The sequence below is a fragment of the Eptesicus fuscus genome, chromosome 15 (genome assembly GCF_027574615.1).
Source record: "Eptesicus fuscus isolate TK198812 chromosome 15, DD_ASM_mEF_20220401, whole genome shotgun sequence".
Lineage (NCBI taxonomy): Eukaryota > Metazoa > Chordata > Mammalia > Chiroptera > Vespertilionidae > Eptesicus > Eptesicus fuscus.
Window position 1 is genome coordinate 56,748,378 of NC_072487.1, and position 20,591 is coordinate 56,768,968.

Genomic DNA, 20,591 nt, shown 5'->3' on the forward strand with positions numbered 1-20,591 from the left:
CCTGGAATCGAACCATGACCTCCTGGTTCATAGGTCGATGCTCAACCATTGAGCCACACCAGCTGGGTAGTGTAAGTATTTTTTTAAATGCCAACCACATTAGGCATTTGGCTGCCAGAACAAGATGTCAGTTGTTAGAAATTAAGATAAAAATTTGAAGGTGTTTGCAAAAAAGTAGGAATGCCTGTATCCTCTTCTGCAAATCACAGCTCATCCCTGAGAATTCTACCAGTACATAGAGATATACATGAGAGAAAAAGCCACTGGGAAGCAAATTTTACTTTATTATTACTTGTGTTAAGTACCTAATTACTCCTAATGCAAAATGTTGGCAAAGCTGATTTGGAGGTCTGCAATTCTTTGCTTGCATTTGACCAATTTCCAAACTTGAAATATTACCACCTACTGACCAGCCACATGGTACAGGGACCTGAACACTGACCAGGATACTTAGGTAGTTTTGTGGAATAAATGAGAAATGACAGACTTCCTCCTAAGAGCACCACAGAAGGGAAGAAGTGAAAGAGAACTAGTGTTGATTCCTACTATTTATGACAGAGTCTTCCTGCCCATTAGCAAATGTGGACGAATATCTGACCCAGAATTTGATGAATAAGATGAGCAATGTCTTCTACATGGGAAGATGAGGGAGCTAGGATACAAGCAGAGAGAAAGACACTGAAATCTCCCCTGCCTGTGGCAGTCAGCATCTCTAGACGGCCCTCCCTGGGAGCCAGCCTTCCTCTGGGTCCTTTGGATAAATTCACAGGGAATGATTCCACACTGATGCACCTCAAAGAGGAAATGAGGTGAGCCAGGGTGACATCTAATTTTAGTGCTTCTCAGCTACAAATCTATTCTTCATTGTCTGATCTATGAGATGGAGCTGGGTTCTTCAAGTATTTCTCCTTTGCCGTATGGCACAAGATCAAGCTTTGTCAATAGGGAGTTTTGGAGAGAGGATCAATGGAGGAGGAAGGGGATCCCTTTTCCTGATTGCAGTGTGTTCCACTCCGTGGGCTCCTGAGTGTGTGGCTTCTTCAGTGCACACTTGCTCCAGCAGCATCCAGGGCTTCTCCAGCACCCAGGTCCTGAACTGCTGTGGCTTCTGCAGCAACAGGATTCTGTGACCCGCATGTCCTTTCCAACACCTTGCTCCTACAGTGCACAGTGGCCAGTAGCACATGTGACCAACAGCTTTCTCCAGCACTCTGCAATGCCTCTGGAAAGATACTTCCCAGTGACTAGTTTTCCCAGCACTTACAGAGGAAAAACCTCCAGCAACTTGTGTGCTGGTGCAGCACCATAGCGACTTCTCTGCTGTCAGGGACCATGACTTCTTCAGCAAGATCTGGACCTCAGCCATTGTACTGATGGATGTCGGGATGAGATGCTCTATCAGACCCTTCGTGGTAGTGAAGAGTCCTTATATCCACCCTCCTATATTCTTTAGAGTTCTCTTTAATTTTTACTAGTTAATCCCTTGTTACTCCAATCCTGTTATTGTTAATACTAGTGACCCAGTGCACGGATTTGTGCCCATTGAAAGAAAATTAATTAGAAGGTGGCCGGTGGGGTGGGACTAGGCAAGATGGGCCAGACACACCCTGGAGCCAACCTCCTACGGTCCCTCCCCGGCATCTGCGGAGTGAGTGGGGTCCCTCTGGCAGGTGGGGTCCCTCAGCCTGGCCTGCAGGGATTGGGCTGAAACCAGCTCTCTGACATCCCCTGAGGGGTCCCAGAGTGTGAGAGGGCACTCTGCAAAGTTGCTGTCGTACAGGGTGTGGAACACAAATGCAAGTGTGCAGTAAACCAGAAATGGGGCCCACAGTGCCCCAGCAACAACATAACCCACGGCCAAAAGTGGAACCGTGTGGCCCCGCGAGGAATCGGGCTCCCTCCTCTCTGGTTTCAGGGTGTGTCACCCAAGAACTGCCACTGCCAATTCACTGCAGCTTGGCAGCTCTTGCATTGAGTGTCTGCCCCCTGGTAGTCAGTGTGTGTCATAGCAACCAGTTGGATGGTCAGACACTTAGCATATTAGCCTTTTATATATATAAATTCTTTTTACGTAATAAACTCATTAAAATCACTGTGTGATGTCTATCTCCTGATTGGACCCAGACTGATACAGGTTTGGGTAGGCTAGAAACCAGTCTAGAGAGGAGGGAACTAGTATTTACTGGTTGTTTCCTCATTATCTTATTTAATCTTCACAGCAACTCTTTCTTGCTGGACACTATTATTGGCATGATTTTACAAATGAGGACAGAAAAATAAGTGACTTGTCAAGGTCTCTCAGCTATTAAGTCAAAGAGTATTGGAGCTAACCTCTTATCTGAGTTAAAGCCCATGGAGCCCATGCAGCTAGAAATTTTCCAAACTTAACTTGAAATGTTCTTTCAATTTACTTCCCTAGTTAGCACTAGAACAATGCCCTGGAACAATGCCCTTTCTAGTTCCCATTGAAGTGAAAATTATATTCCTTAGTGCCAAGATGAAATCGGTCTTTATTAGAGTTTAAGCTCTTTTTATTTGATTTGATTTGATTTTTTTCCACCACTATTTATACCCTCTATGCATTCTTCTACCTCTCCTCACTGGCTCCCCACAACAATCACCACACTGTTGTCCATGTCCATGAGTTCTTTTTTCTTTTTTCTTTTTTGCTCATTACCCTGCCCCAACACCACCACCACAACCACCTCCCCCGTGCACCACCACCCCCCCACAACACACACACCAAGCTGTCTACCTGCTCTTTATCTATGAGTCTGTCTCTATTTGCTAACCTTTACTACCCTCTCTTGATGTGTCTATAAGGACCCATCAGGAACAGCGTGAACTGGGCTAATCGATTGCTGACCTTCAGAACTATCACTACTATGTTTCCTTTCTTGACTGATCTTTTAACTTCAACTGATTTTTTCAAAATTTTTATTTCTGCTTCATTCCTGTTTTCTTACACTCCTATCTTCCTTTATAACATTACAAACTATTTTATATCTGTTGGTCCAGTGGGGTGATTTCTCAGATACAATAATTTGCTTTCCTTCTCTGCTTCTAACATAATCAGAGGAACCCAGGAGCATGAAAAGGAATTGTGCAATGTACTTTGAGGACCATAAATTACCCACTGGAATGAAAATGATGGATATGCTTTTCTATTCTCTGTATGTATTATGTGTTCGCTCTAGACTCAGCTTCAAGTGTTTTCTCCTATAAAGTTTCCCCTAAACATTCCAAACTAATATGGGACATTTCTTATCAACTAGTATGAGACCTTTATGGGACACACCACCAATAAATGCTTGCCAAATGAATATTAAAAGTTGGTTTCCTTTTATCTGCATGAAAATTATATTCTTGTCACAGAATGTTGTACTTAAAGGAGACATTAGATATCATTCTTCCCATTTCATGGATAAACAAATGAGGCAAAGGGGGAAAGTGCCGTGCTTAAAGGCCTAGACTAACAAGACTTCCTACTTATTCTTGTTTTCTTTCCATGGTGCTACCTATTTTTGTTGTTATTGATTTTTTTTTTATAACCTGAAGCTGGAAATGACTAATTGATCTAATCCTAAAGTGAGAGTCAAGTAGTTTACTTTTCTTATTTTTACTTATTATGCTCTTCCTTAGACATCAATATTTATCAAGGTAACAAAAGTAACCTACAAGTCAATTAGTTATGGGGCTTATCAATGGAGATTACATATTTAAACATCATTTATATTATTCAAATGACCTACAGCCTTATTTCACATCATCTTTTTGATATACAATGATTGAAACAGGTTTCTTATACTCTTTTATTCTAATAGCAATTTTGTAAATTTTCTTCAAATTCCTAACACTTTTGTTTTATATACTATTTTTTCTTTTTTATTATAATAAAATGGTGCCTTTAAATAGTAAGGAGTGTTACAGAGATGGATCTCGCATATAAAGACGTGATTTTTTAAAAGTATTTTGAGTAAATACGTATCATTTCCCTATTTGAAGTCACCTTCTCACATCTCCTAATTCTATAAGTTCTTACAGACATGTTAAAAAATCGCCCATCACATGAAACTTGAGGACATTATGCTAAGTGAAAAAAAAAAAGACATAAAAAGACAAACACTCTATGATTCCATTTATGAGAGGTACTGGAGTAGTGAACTTAATAGAGACAGAAAGTAGAATGGTGGCTGGCAGATACTGGGTTGGCGAAGGAGGGAGGACTAGAGAGTTGTTATTTAATGAGTATAGAGTTTCAGGTTTGCAAAAAGAAGAGTTCTGGCTGCACAATGTTATGAATATATTTCACTATAAACTTAAAATGGTTAAGATGGTAAATTTTATGTTATGTATATTTACCACAATATTTTAAAAATAGCAACTTCCCCACTTCAGAGTCTTTTCTAATGACTCCAAACCTGACTGCTCTCCTTCTTGTTTCTGGACCCCTAATCATTATACTCTTGTTTATCACTCCAATATAGATTATCATAACTCAGCTTATTTTCACACAGGATGGCAGCATCTAAAGACAGAAGGGAAAATATGATTCCTTTCTTGTATCTACCATGATCACAAACTGGCATGGGAGTCTGAATAAACAATTGCTCACAGAGATAAAACTATCATAACCAAAAAAGATGTTAAAATTCTTAGTGCTTCACCAAATTCATATTCTATATTCTACTTCACATTTTTTTATTATTAAGGTATAATTCACATATAACCTTATATTACTTTCCGGGTTTGTTTAAAAAAAAAACCCCACACAGGTTAGTTAATGCAACCTAGCCAGGTGTTTACAAAAAATGGCTTCAGCCAGCCTCATTGTGTTTCTTATCCAACCCAGTACATATATAATTATATACATATGTAAGGTATATATTTAGAAACCATTCATTTTGAAATGCTGCATTGGTTGGTTCCTATTACTGCCTAGGAAGCTACTGTACACTTCACACATATCTAGGTGTCTTCCTGCAACCGTCCCAGGGAAGAGTGGCTTCTCCTAGTCTACTTTCTGAATCACATGTGAGTGGTTTTCATCGGCACACTTTAAATTTGAACCATGTGGGGAACAGCATTCTAGAAAATGAATTTGCTGCTTGTCCTCTACCTTCATTAGAAAAGAGCACATTTGAAGGGGGTAGTGGTGATGCATACTTGATACAGGACAATTTAATACAGACACACAGACCAAACACATTAAATAGAATATAATTTATCCTTTGTTTTGCAGCATCTCCCCCTTACACCCACATCCTTAACTCATAGGTTTTTGTAAGCACACAGGTGCCTTATTATCCAGAGCTGCAGAAATGTCAACTCTGCCCCTAGTCATTGGTGCAGCCACATGGAATGCTCATCCTAACAGTTCTTTAAATTGCAAACTCTTGTCTCCAATATTTAAGACACTCAGGATCTTTCAAGACACAGGGTTCTGACACCATCTCCAGTCAGTGGCACATGTCCTGGAGTCTCCAAAAGCCCTGACTGTGGCAGACACACTGGGACCTCCCGCGACAGTATGGCAGACATTCTGGACCTCTGTGGTCCACTGCAGTGGTGCTGACCTTTTTCAGTGTCGAGTGGTGGAACCACAGATGACGGTTCCCAGGTTACTTCTGCAAGCACTCTGGACACAGACAGACCCTCTCACTCTGATGCAAACAAGTCTAATATATGCCCAAAGACAACCACAATCATCCCAAAAGGCTAAAAACACATGCTCCCCATCCAGTGCTTGGGACCAACCAGTCTCATCCCTAACAATGACACAGGGAGCTAGAGCTCCCTTCCATGGTGCTAGACACACCGTGGCCTTGGTCATCCCATGCTGCAGTCTCTCTGTCTCCTCTTGAGACCCCCTCTCTGCCCTAGACTATTTCTGGTACACTACTATCTGTTTAAACTTACCAGCGTCTCTCCTTTAAAGTTTATCCTGTGGTATATACATGTACTTACCGTCTCCCACCTCTAGGATTTACCAGCCATTCCTGTTCAGGTGACAATATACCCAGACCTGTCTAGGAAATGGCTCATATTTGCTCTAAGAGACTCACAGAAACCCCATATATTTTTCCCCCAGCATTGGACTAAAGGAGGTACAAGGCTTAGATCTGCCCAAAGAGATGTGAAGAAAGTGAGCTAGGAGAAATCCCCAAAGATTATCTTCCCCTAAAAAAAAAAAAAAAATACAGCACAGAATGAAGACCTCTTAGCCTTTTCTTCCTTCCAGCTCTCGACACTGTTATGTGAGAACACAATGGCTGGATAGTCTATGTGAGCTTGTTCAATGAATGAATGAATGTTCTTTTGGAGATACCACAGTGATTCTAATTGGTTTTGTCCATTTTTAAAATAATTTGCAACACAGTTGATTGCAGGTAGTCAAGAGAAGATTCAATTTCAAGATAAACCTTTAATATTCTCTCTGAAGAAACCAATTAGAACTAGATTGAGCCCGACTGGTGTGGTTCAGTGACTGAGCGTCAGTCTATGAACCAGGAGATCACAGTTTGATTCCCGGTCAGGGCACGTACCTGGGTTATGAGCTCGATCCCCAGTGGGGGGCATGCAGGAGGCAGCCTCTCGATGATTCTCTCTCATCATTAATGTTTCTGTCTCTCTCTACCTCTCCCTTCCTCTCTGAAATCTACTAGATTGAAATGGAATTTAAGTTAAATAAACACAGAAAGCATGAGGGAGAGTAATCACTTGGGTTATTTTCTATCATAAAATAGCCAAATATGGCCATAAATAAATCACAGAAATCTGTGGCTTTTGTTTCTTCATCACTAATGCCTATTTAATTTTAAAAATAAATTCTCAGAGTATCCACACTTTAGCTCTCTCTTGTTCTCTCCTTTTTAATATTGCCCTCAGAAAAATCTAAAAATTAGGGGAAGAGGACAGGAGGCAGTGGTCATGCCATAGGGAGATGCTAAAATACAATGGCATTTCTGAACCCATCAGAGCTAAAAGTATTTGAGAAATAAGATACAAATTCAAAGGTCAATAGGTTTTTTTAAAAAACTTAAATTAACTTGATTCTTTCTCAAAATTTTTAGTCATCTAGAACTAGTAGTTTATGAAGTCATAGAAAACAAAGAAATCTTAAAATATCTAGGTATGATCTGTGCGGGCTTTAGACCAAACTAGTTAGTTATCAATTCCTAGACTTCAGGTACGGATTCTTTCCACTACCCTGCTATGGCTATATGAATAAATTCCAACAAAGCCCCATGAAAGTATTGATTTAGAGTTTGTTCCTATTTCAAAAGAAAAGTTCACAGTATCATTTTTCCCTAGGTACTGAGCTGCAGCATTTCATGCTGCTCAGTTGTTATCTTGTCTCCAATTCTGTCATTTTCTGTCCAAACTCATGAATTCTGCAGGTGCTCTTTGTAGATCTGTTCCATGGAAGAGAAGCTGGACAGCTCTCAGTCACAGTTAGCTGGTTTGTTTGTGAATACAAGCAATACCCAGGAAGAGAAGCAAGAGCAGAACTCTAGCTTCTGCCATCTATCTATGTTTGTAACTATGTTCATGTCTTCATTCCGTAACTCCAAAGCTATCAGGTTAAGGCGAAGGAGAAGAGAGAGGAGAAAAACAGAATGCTATATAAAAGCACTGCAATTATCTTAAAACTTCCATATGCAGATTTCTATGGATTCCCGTGGCTTAAAGTAAATTCTTTATTGATTTTGCTCTAATAATATACAGCTTCAAGATAAAAATAAAAAAAAAAATTGGTGGGTAACTTGCTGTAGATATATGTAACAAGAAACAAGCACAGAAATGTATTTGCATTACAAATATGAATCTCAGAGTTCCTAAAGCAGACATGCCTCTCTTTGACAAACATCTGCAGAAATAACATTCATTCCAGGTACTAACTCTGAGACCATAGGGAAGGATTCCTAGCGTGAGAGAAGATGGAGAGTAATGTAGAGCTATTGCCATCTAGTGGTTTGTAAAAGAAATATCAGGCACCTTATCTCAGGTCTAACAGTAAATTTTTTTTTTTTTATAAAGTCATTTTTAAATTTTATTTCACTGCTCTGTGTATGTATGGTTGGATTAAAACATTAAAACATTCTAAAAGAACTAATGTATGCTTATCTATATATATATATAAACGCCTAAGCAACCATTACAACCAGATGACTGGCCGGTAGCTATTATGCACACTGACCACCAGGGGGCAGATGCTCAATGCAGGAGCTGCCCCCTGATGGTCAGTGAGCTCTCACAGCCAACCTCCCGTGGCCGGAAAACCTCCTTCAGTCCCTCCCCCTGGCCGGCCCCCATCAGCCCCAATCGCCGACCAGGCCAAGGGACCCCACCCATGCACGAATTCATGCACCGGGCCTCTAGTCTACATATATAAGGCTAAGTGTCCAGCTGACCCATAGCTATGACATGCACTGACCACCAGGGGGCAGACACTCAATGAAGGAGCTGCCATGACGCACACTGGTCATTTAAAACTAAACTGCACCATGGACCTGGTGCCCACAAACCAACACTCAGCTTCCCCCAATGGGACACAGGCCCCGCCACCATCCCGGAGCGACACCCCACCAAATCGCAGCCAATGCTGCCAAGACCCCATGGCACAAAATGCGGCCCACAGCCCAGCCCAGCTAGAAACGGTCGCTGTGGGTGCCAGGTAATGACATCACATAGCAATACCCGGCTTCCTCTCCCTAGCCTCCTTGGAGTTTCTTCAGCCCAGAAAATGCTTGCTTTATAGCCAGGTGCAAACATTTTATTACACTTTAACCAAATGTCTGTGAAGCATTTTCCCGTGCCTCATCTCATTTGATCCTCATAGAAATCCTGGAGTAGATAGACAGGAGACTCAGTAGAATACTATTTTCTTTTCATTAGCTAGAAAACAGAGATTTAGAATGTTTAGAAACTTGACCCGACTGAAATGAAGTAAGAAATGGTAGAACTCGAAAGTGACTTCAGGTTTTCTCACTGCGTAGAACATAGTCAAACACTGCTACAGTTAAATATTTTACCTTTTGTTCTCCCTGCATGATCTACAATAATAATCCGCTTCGTGTTGTATTTACGGCTGTGTATTGCTGACAATTACCTGAAAGAGAAGTTGGGGTGCTTCACTGGGCTGGAAAAAGTTTAGCTAAATCAGAAAGCAGGTCTAATTAAGCAAGTTTATTCTATATCTATAAAGGGCTAAGTTGACTCGCACATGCACAATAAATATAAAGCTCTCGATGGTACCAATCGCACGCATGTGTTTCGATCTGTCATTGTTGATCATGAATTTGGTTGATACTTCTATTACAGAGAAAGGGTGAATAGCAATATTAAAATATTAGAGGCTTGGTGCACAAAATTCGTGCACGGGAGTGTGTGTCCCTCAGCCCAGCCTGCACCCTCTCCAATCTGGGACGCCTCAAGGGATGATCCTACCTGGATCGGGCCTAAACGGGCAATCAGACATCCCTCTCACAATTCAGGACTGCTGGCTCCAAACTGCTTGCTTGCCTGCCTTCCTGATTGCCCCTAACCGCTTCTGCCTGAAAGCCTGATCACCCCCTAACTACTCCCCTGCCAGCCTAATTGATGCCTAACTGCTCCCTTGCCAGCCTGTTTGCCCCTAACTGCCCTCCCCTGCAGGCCTGGTCTCCCCCAACTGCTCTCCCCTGAAGGCCTGGGTCCCCCCTAACTGCCCTTCCCTGCAGGCCCGGTCATCCCCAACTTCCCTCTTCTGGCAGCCTGGTCACCCCTAACTGCCCTCCCCTGCAGGCCTGGTCCCTCCCAACTGCCCTCCCCTGCTGGCCTGAGCACCCACAACTGCCCTCCCTTGCAGGCCTGGTCCCTCCCAACTGCCCTCCCCTGCTGGCCATCTTGTGGTGGCCATCTTGTGTCCACATGGGGGAAGTCATCTTTGACCACATGGGGGCAGCCATCTTGTATGTTGGAGTGACAGTCAATTTGCATATTATTCTTTTATTAGATAGGATTAGATAGGATAGAGGCCTGGTGCATGGGTGGGGGCCGGCTGGTTTGCCATGAAGGGTGTCCTGGATCAGGTTGGGGTTCCCTTGGGGCGTGGGGTGGCCTGGGCAAGGGGCCTGTGGTCGTTTGCAGGCCGGCCACGCCCCCTGGCAACCCAAGCAGAGGCCCTGGTATCTGGGATTTATTTATCTTCTACAATTGAAACTTTGTAGCCTTGAGCAGAGCCAAGCCTCCTGCTTGTTCCGTGGCTGTAGCCATTTTTGTTGGGATTCATTTATCTTCTATAATTGAAACTTTGTAGCCTTGAGCAGAGGCCAAGGCAGGCCAGGGCTGAGGAAGCTTGGTTTCCTCCATCGCCATGGGTAACTCAAGCCTCCTGCTCCTTCAGCTCAGTGGCTGCCACCATTTTTGTTGGGATTTATTTATCTTCTATAATTGGAACATTGTAGCCTTGAGCAGAGGCCAAGGCAGGCCAGGGCAGGTGGAAAGCTTGGCTTCCTCCATTGCCGGGGAAACCCAAGCCTCCTGCTCTCTCCGTGGCCGCAACCATCTGGTTGGGTTAATTTGCATACTCACTCCTGATTGGCTGGTGGGCATGGCTTGTGGGTATAGCAGAGGTACGGTCAATTTGCATAATACTCTTTTATTAGATAGGATTTCTTCTAATTAATTTCCTTTCAATGTGTACAAATCCATGGACCGGGACATTAGTTTTTATATAATAATAATTCAAACTTCTGGCCATACCAAAATTTTCATTTATTCATCAAACATTAATACTGAGTTTATAGCCAAGCTTTGTGCTGGGGATACAAAAATGCATCATCCCCGTTCCAAGTTGTGGTTCAAAAGGCATAGGCAGTTATTCTGGATCTCATGTGTGTGACCCAGGGGCATTTTGGGACCTCTCTCTCTCTCTCTCTCTCTCTCTCTCTCTCTATATATATATATATATATATATATATATATATATTTATATATGTGTGTGTGTGTGTGTTTACACCTATATGTCGATATATACACATATGTAGTATACATGTATGTAATACAATATTAGGTATTATGCCCTCTACAAACTATTTACCAAAATATACATTGTACAAAAAAATATATACATTGTACAAAGGATATAATAAAAAATGAACTGAAAAATTTAAAGATTTAAATTATGTCTATCAATAAAACAAAAATCTATATTCAAGGTCTCTCTAAATTATTATTAATAACATTAATAATATTAGCATTGTGATGTGATGGAATATGCCTCATCCTTTAAATAAAATGTTGGCTTAATGCTTTATGTTACAGAAATTAAAGGTCTGGTGGTGTTTGTTTTATTTTGATTCTTGGTCTTGACAACTGTCTTAGCTGCAAATATTTCTCAAAAGATATGTGGATTCAACAGAAGAGGTACATCATTGGCTGCACTTCCTAAATCATATTAATTTCTTAGTTCCACTGACAACATTTTTGTTCACTTGTATAGTTAAAATTTAATAAATTCTCCCTTTCCCTGATGTCAAAATAAGATATTTTAGAAAGAAAAAAATATCATTTTAATATTTTAATCAAATGGTTTTTTTTAAAAATCACTGAAATTCTTCATTTGGGAGATCTTAAAATAGGTTAGAGAATTCTGTTGCAATATTTTTTAGTGTAAGCTATGAGAAGTTTATGTCAGAGACATATCATTTTTTACTACATTTATGTAAACATTTCCAAACATCTATTTTTCAACATTCTTTCTCCATAGCAGAAATGAAAATAAAACAAAACCCAGTTACTTTCTCACTCATTGTCAGAATGTCACCTTCACCTTGAAAGAAGACAGTGTCGTTATCTTTTTTGAGGATCTGTTAGGTGGCATTCTATTGACAGCTACTTGTCATCCCAGAAAAGGTCAGCAAATTTGGAGCACTTGTCATTTAGTGAAAGAAAACTGTTTTTCTTTTAGGTGTTTTTTTTTTTTTTTTTTTTTTTGCCAAAAGATAACAAGGGAACTATGTGGCACAAAACAAAAATGAAAAGAATACATAAAATAGAATTATATTGTCACAACTTGTCATGACAAACTTCAGTATTATAAACATTCTACTTTTTATGTTACCAAATTCATAAAAGTGCGCGCCAAACATATGTGAGCTGCACTAGGCTGCGACGTGCTTGAACAAGTGTGAGCATGCAGCTGTCAACCCGTGGAGTTATGGAATTTATAATCTCCCCTCAGGGAATAACTTATACTTTAAGTGACACATGGACCAAGAGGAGATACCACTGCCAATCATATCTATTTATTGGTAAAGCATATGTTCTTTTCAGCCTATTAGATAAAAATGAATGTAAATAAGCATTGTAACATTTTCTTCCCACATACCATGTGGGAGGCCCTTGGGGAGGGGGGCTTTGAAACCTTTTTGAGGTTTGGGTACTCCATCCTCAGCCCTGAGGGTCAAGGAGCTCTCCGGGCCTTAATGTTGGTGGCAGCTCCCAAGTAGAAGCTGTTTTCTCTGGGGAAGTAGCTGCTCTTGGATGGTTGGGCATTCCCCCAAAGACCTCAGTGTGTCTGTGGATAGCTGGCTGTGAGTATGGGCTCCTCAGGAGCTAGTTTCACATCTTCTTGAGCCAGTGGGAGCTTTTGCTGGTGCATCACTGGCTGAGGGGAGCACAGTCCCTCCCGAGAGCAGCTCCGCTTAGAGGGCAGGCAGTCATCCCAGGTCTGCAGTCCTCTGGGGTGGTCCTTAGACTCCCCTCGGTTGGACTTTCCTCATCTGGGGTATCTTGGTGTTAGACAACTATCCTGAAGGATCTTTGCTGGTTCAGGCTTTGGGCTCTGCCGAGCTGCAGGTCCCATGGCAGAATTTCAAAGAGGCTGGCAACTCAGGAGCATCAGCAAGTCCGACAACTCACAAAGAATCTGCCAGAAGAACCCCACAGCACCCGCAGGACTTAGGGAGAAGGTCTGGGGCAGGAGTTGGCTACCAGGGCTCTTGTCTGATTTTGGAAATAAAAATTAGTCCTCAAACTCTGAGGGTCCAGGCAAGGTTTTAATTCATCTGCTTCTAGTCTGGTAGACCAAAGCCAGCCCGATTATCTGCATCTAGTGGCTTTAGTGGATAGGGGATTGCAGTTAAGTTCCATCTCTACCCCAGTAGTGCTTTTCCTGGAACTAAAGCAAGCAGAAACATTTCATTCAGTTTTTGGTTTTTAAAATTTTTTTATAGAATCAAATATTGGACAATAACCTTGTATATGATAAAGCATTTGGCTATTGATTCAAATTATTAACCTACCCCCACAAAAGCATGACATATTTGTCATATGTGAAGATGACTAAAATGGCATGTTTTGATGTCTAATAACTTTGGTTATATAAAAAATAGAAGTTGTAGAGTCTTGATACAGGATGGAAAATGCATAGCACGTATACTGCCATTCTCCCTTCCAAGCCCATGGCAGGATTGTTTTGTTGTACTTCCTAAGCTCTTTCCAGCATGGCCAGGAAGACCCTCATTCCAGAAAACAGGGGTGAAAAAATTATTACCGCCTTGATTTTTAAAAAATATTTTATTATGAAAAAATTCTAACACACACCAAAACAGAACAGTGTTTATGAGCCCCCAGATACGCATCACTCAATGTTAAAAATTACCCACATTTGACAAGTTTGTCTCAATAATCCAACTCCACCTCCCAAGCATACATGTACATGCTTTATTGTTTTTAAATAAAGTTAAATCTGACTTCAAGTTTCCAGCTAGTTGTTGTCCAGAAAAGCAATCTTTTTGAGAATCCTCCTTCCATCCCTTGCCTTCATACAAAGATTGTGATGGGGCTTCCGTAAAACCTTATGTTCACAAAAGCCTCTTCTGCCTTTCGGAGGTTCTGGAAGAACGGGGTAAACCTATCATCCATCCTACCCTGAACTTCAAAGCCCTGTGGCTCTGGAGCTTTTGTAGCAGAGTCAGGCGCCTGAACGTTTGTCTATGATCCAGCCCTAGTATCTAGGGTCCAAGCTCCTGAGCTTTTATCAAGTTGTCATTCCCTCCTGGGGTTTCTTCTTTCCTTCATGAACATTGCAATGGACCACACTTCACACCTCAAATGCACCACATATTTTGTGGGATGATAGCCCAACTCTTCCACTGCTTTTATTTACTTTTCACCCTGGTAGAGACTGGCTTCTCTTTCTCCCTCCTCATATGTCCGCCATGAATTTAAGCTTCCATAAAGGCCTTAAAAAGGTTTTTCTATCAGTAATTTTGTTGCGCTTAGAAATTACACCTAAGAGAAGGGAATGTAAAGTCCTGATTGCCCTTTTAGAACGAGGAGAGGAAAATACAAAGTATAAAACATGAATACTGTTCCTTCTTTTTTATTTTTTTATAGCTGGAAAAGCAAAACACAATTTAATATTTCAAAAAATTACCGGTCATACCAGGTTTGCATGATTAAAAATAATGCACTGGTACTTCACCACAGTGTCTGATACATGCTTTATTTCTAGCTAGCCAATAATCAGCTCTTGCAGTCACATTGGCAACTTTTTAAAGATATCCATCATTCTGGAAGAACTAGCCAAGAAAAGCTAGCATGGTTGCTGGCAATGCCTGAGGTACTGAGGTAGAGTAGAAAGATTTACAACCAGAAGACGGTCCCGCCAGCTGCTAACTGTGTGACTTGGCAAGCTACTTCATAACTCTGAGCCTTAGGTTCCTTATAGTGTAATGATAATTATAATACTAATAACAATAATAATCTACTCCATAGCATCATTATAAGTATAAAATGAATGGGTGCATAAATATAGCTTTTAAAATAAAATCAGGATTCTAATGTTATTTTTGTGAAATTTAATGTCATTCATTCTTTAAATATGTAATATAGTATTTTGAAATCTCTGAAATGGTGGGATTTTCTGATTCTGAATAGAGTTTTCTTATGTTTCAGAATATATTTACAATGCATTGGGTTCTGATGAGCACATACAAATGGTCATATACACAGTGAAGAGTGTCTGAACTGGTTGGGTGCTAGAGAGACACAAGCTTTAAGATTCATGTAAGCCCATGCATTTATTCATAGGATATTATTATGCACTGGATATTTTTTTTCCCCAAAATTTATATGTTGAAACCTAATCTCCATTGTGATAGTATTTGGAGGACCTTTGGGAGGCAATTGGGTCATGAGGGTGGATGAGATAAGTGCCCTTATAAAAAGAGGCCAGAGAGCTCACTCACTCTCCTTCTGCCATGTGAAATGTAACAAGAAGTCAGCCCTCTGCAACCTGAGATTTCTCACCAGAATCCAACCATTCTGGTACCTTGATCTCAGACTTCCAGCTTCCAAAACTGTGAGAAATAGATTTCTGTTGTTTATAAGCCACCCCAGGTGTGGTCCCGTGCTATAGCAGCCCACACTGACTAAGACAGACACTATAATTGCCAAGTATTGACATAAGCTTATGAAGAAACACCTTCCATCATGATATTTATTACATCAAGGCACTGGAGAGAAGTAATGTCTTTCTTATTGTACTATATCCTGAAACTGGAGATTTGCTTGGCTGGCTCTCTGTTAGACTCTAAGGTTCTAAAAGTCAGAGTAAGGCCATCAATGGTGCAGATTAAGAAGCTGAAGTCAGAAAGACCTGGGTTCAAATTTGAGCTCTGATTCTTCCTAACTTGGGGCAAGTTATTTGAATTCTCTCAGCCTTGATCTGTAAACTGAAGATTATCATAGTCCCTAAATCAAGGCTGCTGTGAAGATTAAATAAAAAAGTATACAGGCAGTCCTCAGGTTATGTCGGACTCGACATATGTCATTTTGTGATTACGTTGCCATCTCCCAATTACAGTATCTATTTTTTTTAAATGTTCAGTCATTTCGACATATGTACATATGTGCTTTATGTTTTTTATTATTTATTTACCACAAGTAAAGGTCAGGAATTGTTATCTTTCTTTTGATTTTTTTTACTGTTTCACTTCATTACTGCTGTGTATGTGCTCCATGTGAATGATGTAGGTGCTTATGCAGGTGGGTTCCGACTTACGGTGAAAATCACACTGTAGGAATGGATCTCCGACGTAACCCGAGGACCTACTGTAATGTAAAGCCTGACACATAGTTAATACTCAACAAATAAAGCCATTATCATTTTCAGGTCCTTGAACTATACATGTTGATTTACTCGCCTAGCTCCTAGTTAGACTAAAAATGTGAAGACAGAGGCCATATCCCTGACCCTCTTCCATTTTCATTATTTATTTTACATGGGGATTTATAAGGATTTTGTGAGAGGGTAGTCTCTGTTTTTTTTGTTTTGTTTTTTTTTTAAATATATTTTATTGATTTTTTACAGAGAGGAAGGGAGAGGGATAGAGAGCTAGAAACATAGATGAGAGAGAAACATCGACCAGCTGCCTCCTGCACACCCCCCACCAGGGATGTGCCCACAACCAAGGTACATGCCCTTGACCGGAATCGAACCTGGGACCCTTCAGTCCGCAGACCGACGCTCTATCCACTGAGCCAAACCGGTCTCGGCAGTCTCTGTTTTTTGAGATTGTGATAGCTAAAAATTATAAGGACAGAGTGGCTGAAAGTCATTTTTTCCCTGAGAATAAAGTCAAATTTGGGACAGTTGAATCAAGGGATTGAAAAGAGAGAGAAAAATAGATTGATTTATTATTGCTAACATTGTCTGAATTCTTAATTCAGCCAGGCTTAATGTGAAATCTCTTCTAGGATTTCCTGTTTATGTGAGCCAATGTAGCCCTTTCTCTAGTTAAGCTAGGTGTATGATTTTTTTCTTTCAATTCATATCAGAACAAATTCCGACTAAAAACACTAATTATTTAGAAAAGTAATTAAAACCACATGTACTACATATACTACAGTTAGATAAAATTATGATATTTAAGTAAGTTCTTTGGATTTGTGCTGAAATAACTTGTCCTGAGCACTTATCTGTCAATCATTGCTCTAAAACCTTTACATGAATTTACTCATTTAATTACCACTATGACCTATGAATTGATACTAGTTAATATGATGCTCAATTTGTCAATATAAAAAGTGAGAGGGTAAGGAAGTTGTCCATTAACGCAGCTAGGAAGTAGGGGAGCTGGGCAAACCCAGCTAGTCCAGCTCCAAAGCCCACTCCTCATCTCCATTCAGAGTCAAAAGAAAAGAGGATAACTGTGAATATGATCAATCATGCATTTCCCTCAATATGCTATGCAAGGAAATGACTTTATGGACATAAGAATGCAGATTGCTATAAATGTATGCAAATGAGTGAAATGAGACATTTGATGAAACATCTATATATATAAAAGCCTAAGCGACTGTAACGACCAGAACGACTAGTCGCTATAATGTGCACTGATCACCAGGGGGAAGATGCTCAATGCAGGAGCTGCCCTCTGGTGGTCAGTACGCTCCCACGGCCAATCTCCCCTGGCCAGTCAACCTCCAATGGTCCCTCCGCCCGGGCTGGGACAGGGAACTGGGGTGGGTGGCAGCAGACGTGGCCCCTTTCCCAGGGGGTCCGAAGGCCAGCTCCCTCCTTTGGGCTGACAGCCAACCTCCTGTGCCCTGTCCCTCCCTCCTATCAGCAAGCCCTGATCAGCCTGCCGCCCACCTGCCATGGGGAGGAGATGGGGAACCGCATGGTGGCAGGGCATTGATGATGGTGGCATCGGTGTCCAGCGTCCATTCCTTCTGTGCCTGGCCTGGTCACCATCGCCTCCTTTCCAGCCCAGCCCTGATCGGCCTGGCCCCAATGGCCCTGATCACCGGCCAGGTCTAGGGACCCCACCAGTGCACGAATTTCGTGCACTGGACCTCTAGTTTCTAATAATGCCAGATCATTTCCAAGGTTATAAGTGAATTATTTAAATCATGCTTCTGATTGAAATGGACAGAATCTTGAACAGTCTGAATCTATGACACCATGCTAAAATACCACAAAATTTCAAGTTAAGGTTTCAAAAGAAAATTAAACCATGTTGCAGACTGCTTGATTGCTGAGCCTCACTCCTTCACATGCTTTTCACCTGCTAGAGAATGAAATAGTTGAGGAATGCTTTACAGAGATGAATGAAAGAGAGATATATAAAGACCCATTTACCATTATCTATCATGTTGACACATTGGACTTTGCAACTTTTGAGATGATATTACATGCAGTCACTAAAAAATCTGTCTATAAATTTTAGGTCCATTTTTAATCTGATTTTCCAAAACGATCAAACAGATACACTGAAGACTATTGACCATTTGTGGTGACTAAAATTTAAATTAGAACTTTCTAATTGAATAGAAAAAAATTAAAAATATAGCAACTGAATATGATTTCAATTGTCAATGATAGCCATTCATTCCTTATTATATCAGATATAGAAAACTTGGTAAAAGATTTCAAATAATTTCATCTCTGAAATCATTGGAATTATCAATTTTTAAATATACATTTTATTTGTATTATTGTTTTAAATTTTTATAATCTTTTTAAAATGTAATTTAAATGGGTGACCTAAAGTGGCCAAAAGGTTGAGAAACACTGTTGCATATGATTGCAGAAATTCCTGTGACTTTAAATGGCATATACGGTGGTATCTTTCTGACGTTTTAGTGATGGTTGTGATCAAAAGTCAGTAGAGACTACTTTCTCCCTCTCAGGGCCTAATTATATAATATATGTTTTTTGTAATCAGAGAGTGAAATGTTCAGAACTTTGAGACAGACATCAGTCTGAGCAGTTTCTCAAAAGAGTCCCCACTTTCTACGCAGAATGAAGTAGCAATCAGCTATCACCTTCTCTGACTTCTCTGCATTCTGATGATGATTTTCCACTTAGAGTTTCAAAAGTCCGAGCAGCACTGGAGAACATGCTTCCTGATCAATCACACAGCCCCCAGCTGTCTTGGGAGGAGGAGGACAAAAAAGGTTCCTTGGCAGTTAGGGTACATAGACACAAGCTTGTCATTCCTTTCTTCCATGAGGTGACCTTCCTTCATTTACAGCCAGTGACAATATGACGTCATTTAGGATGTGGAGGTAGGTGGCTAATAATTTCACTAATGAAGTAGCAATCATGCAAAAATGTCCATGGCGTAATGAAAGGAAACTTACATGCTCTCATTTTATTTCTTATGTCTTAAATAAATTATCTCCACGGAATGAAACAAACTTAGCCTTGCTGTGCCATGCACTCCTCATAATAGTGTAATCGGGTTTGTTTGTTCTCAGATGAAGGGTGCACTGTCACATGGCAAATGACCAAAAAACATTGTGATCTGCTCAGGCCGGTTTCAACAAGAGTCCCGGTGCTGCAAGGCACCTAAGTCCCAGTGCCTGCTTTATGGCTTGGAAGTTTCAAACGTACACCACACTTGATATGTCTCAAACAGAATACTTGATATATACACATTCTGGAGAGTCGGTAGTGATATGTTTCTTTCATTCCTCCTACAGTGATTTGAATCTTCTCTCTTTTTGAAATCAGTATTGGCAGAGTTTTGTCAACAATATTGGACTCTTCAAAGAACCAGCTCTTTACTTAGTTAATATATCTATATATTTTTTCTTTTCCAACTTTATTGATTTCTGCCCTTATCTTTATTACTTCCTCCCTTTTGTTTGCTCTGGGTTTATTTTTATCTTCTTTTTTAGATTCATTCTCTGCTTATAATTATCTTTTTTTTTCACTTTTAATTGTATATATTGTTATTTTAAAAATTTTAAATCTTTAAAACAAATATATATATTTAAACATTATAATTCAACCAGTCTGATTATTTTAATATTCTTCCAAAATGACATTTATAATTGATACTCTAATTTGGGTTAAATGAGTCACTGAGATTCATCTGTTGACGTGTTTTCCAAACAGGACTTTGCTCAATGATGTAAGCTTCAGTTGTTATCATTCTGTAGCAGATGCTATCTATGTATGGTTTGGAGGTGATCTTAGCTATAATGCACATAAGATCAATAGCATTTACTGTGTTGTGTACTGGAAGTATCTGAAAGTTACTACCCAGGAATCTCTGCTGAATCATAAACATCAGTTTCCATTCCTTGAGGCCATGGAGGGCATCAGACAGAACCAAGAAACTATTTTGGTGAATGTTAATAAACTTCTCAATTTTGGCTAGAAATATTTCTTCAGCTGACATAAAGCATTCTTTAGCATTCATCAATAAAAATGCAACTCCAGTATGAGAAAATATAATTGATCCATTTTCCACTGAAGCTGAATACCGAACCTGTGACTTCGGTTTTCTAGGGTAGCTGCAACTTCACTTCATTAAGAGATGAACTAATAATAATGGTGGTTGTTCATTTTATATTTTCTTTTTCAGCACTTTCAGCCATCTGTCTTTGGATCAATCCATCTTCTAATGGTGCCACAAACAGATCAGTGGGTCCTTGAAACCAGATCGCTGTTCCCAAGCTTCCAGAACCTTTTGTTGGAGCGAGAAGCGCTTCTGGCGGAGCAGAGAGGTCCAAGTTTGTTCTCTGGCCAGTCTGGCCCACCAAACACCTTCTCCCTGCTTATATTATCTTAAATATTTCCTCTA

At 40.4% G+C, this 20,591-nt stretch overlaps 1 pseudogene; it reads right to left on the bottom strand.

The window, feature by feature from the left end:
* Window positions 1-19,844: 19,844 nt before the first annotated feature.
* LOC103286376 (protein SPO16 homolog) lies at window positions 19,845-20,385 on the bottom strand (annotated as a pseudogene).
* Window positions 20,386-20,591: the final 206 nt, after the last annotated feature.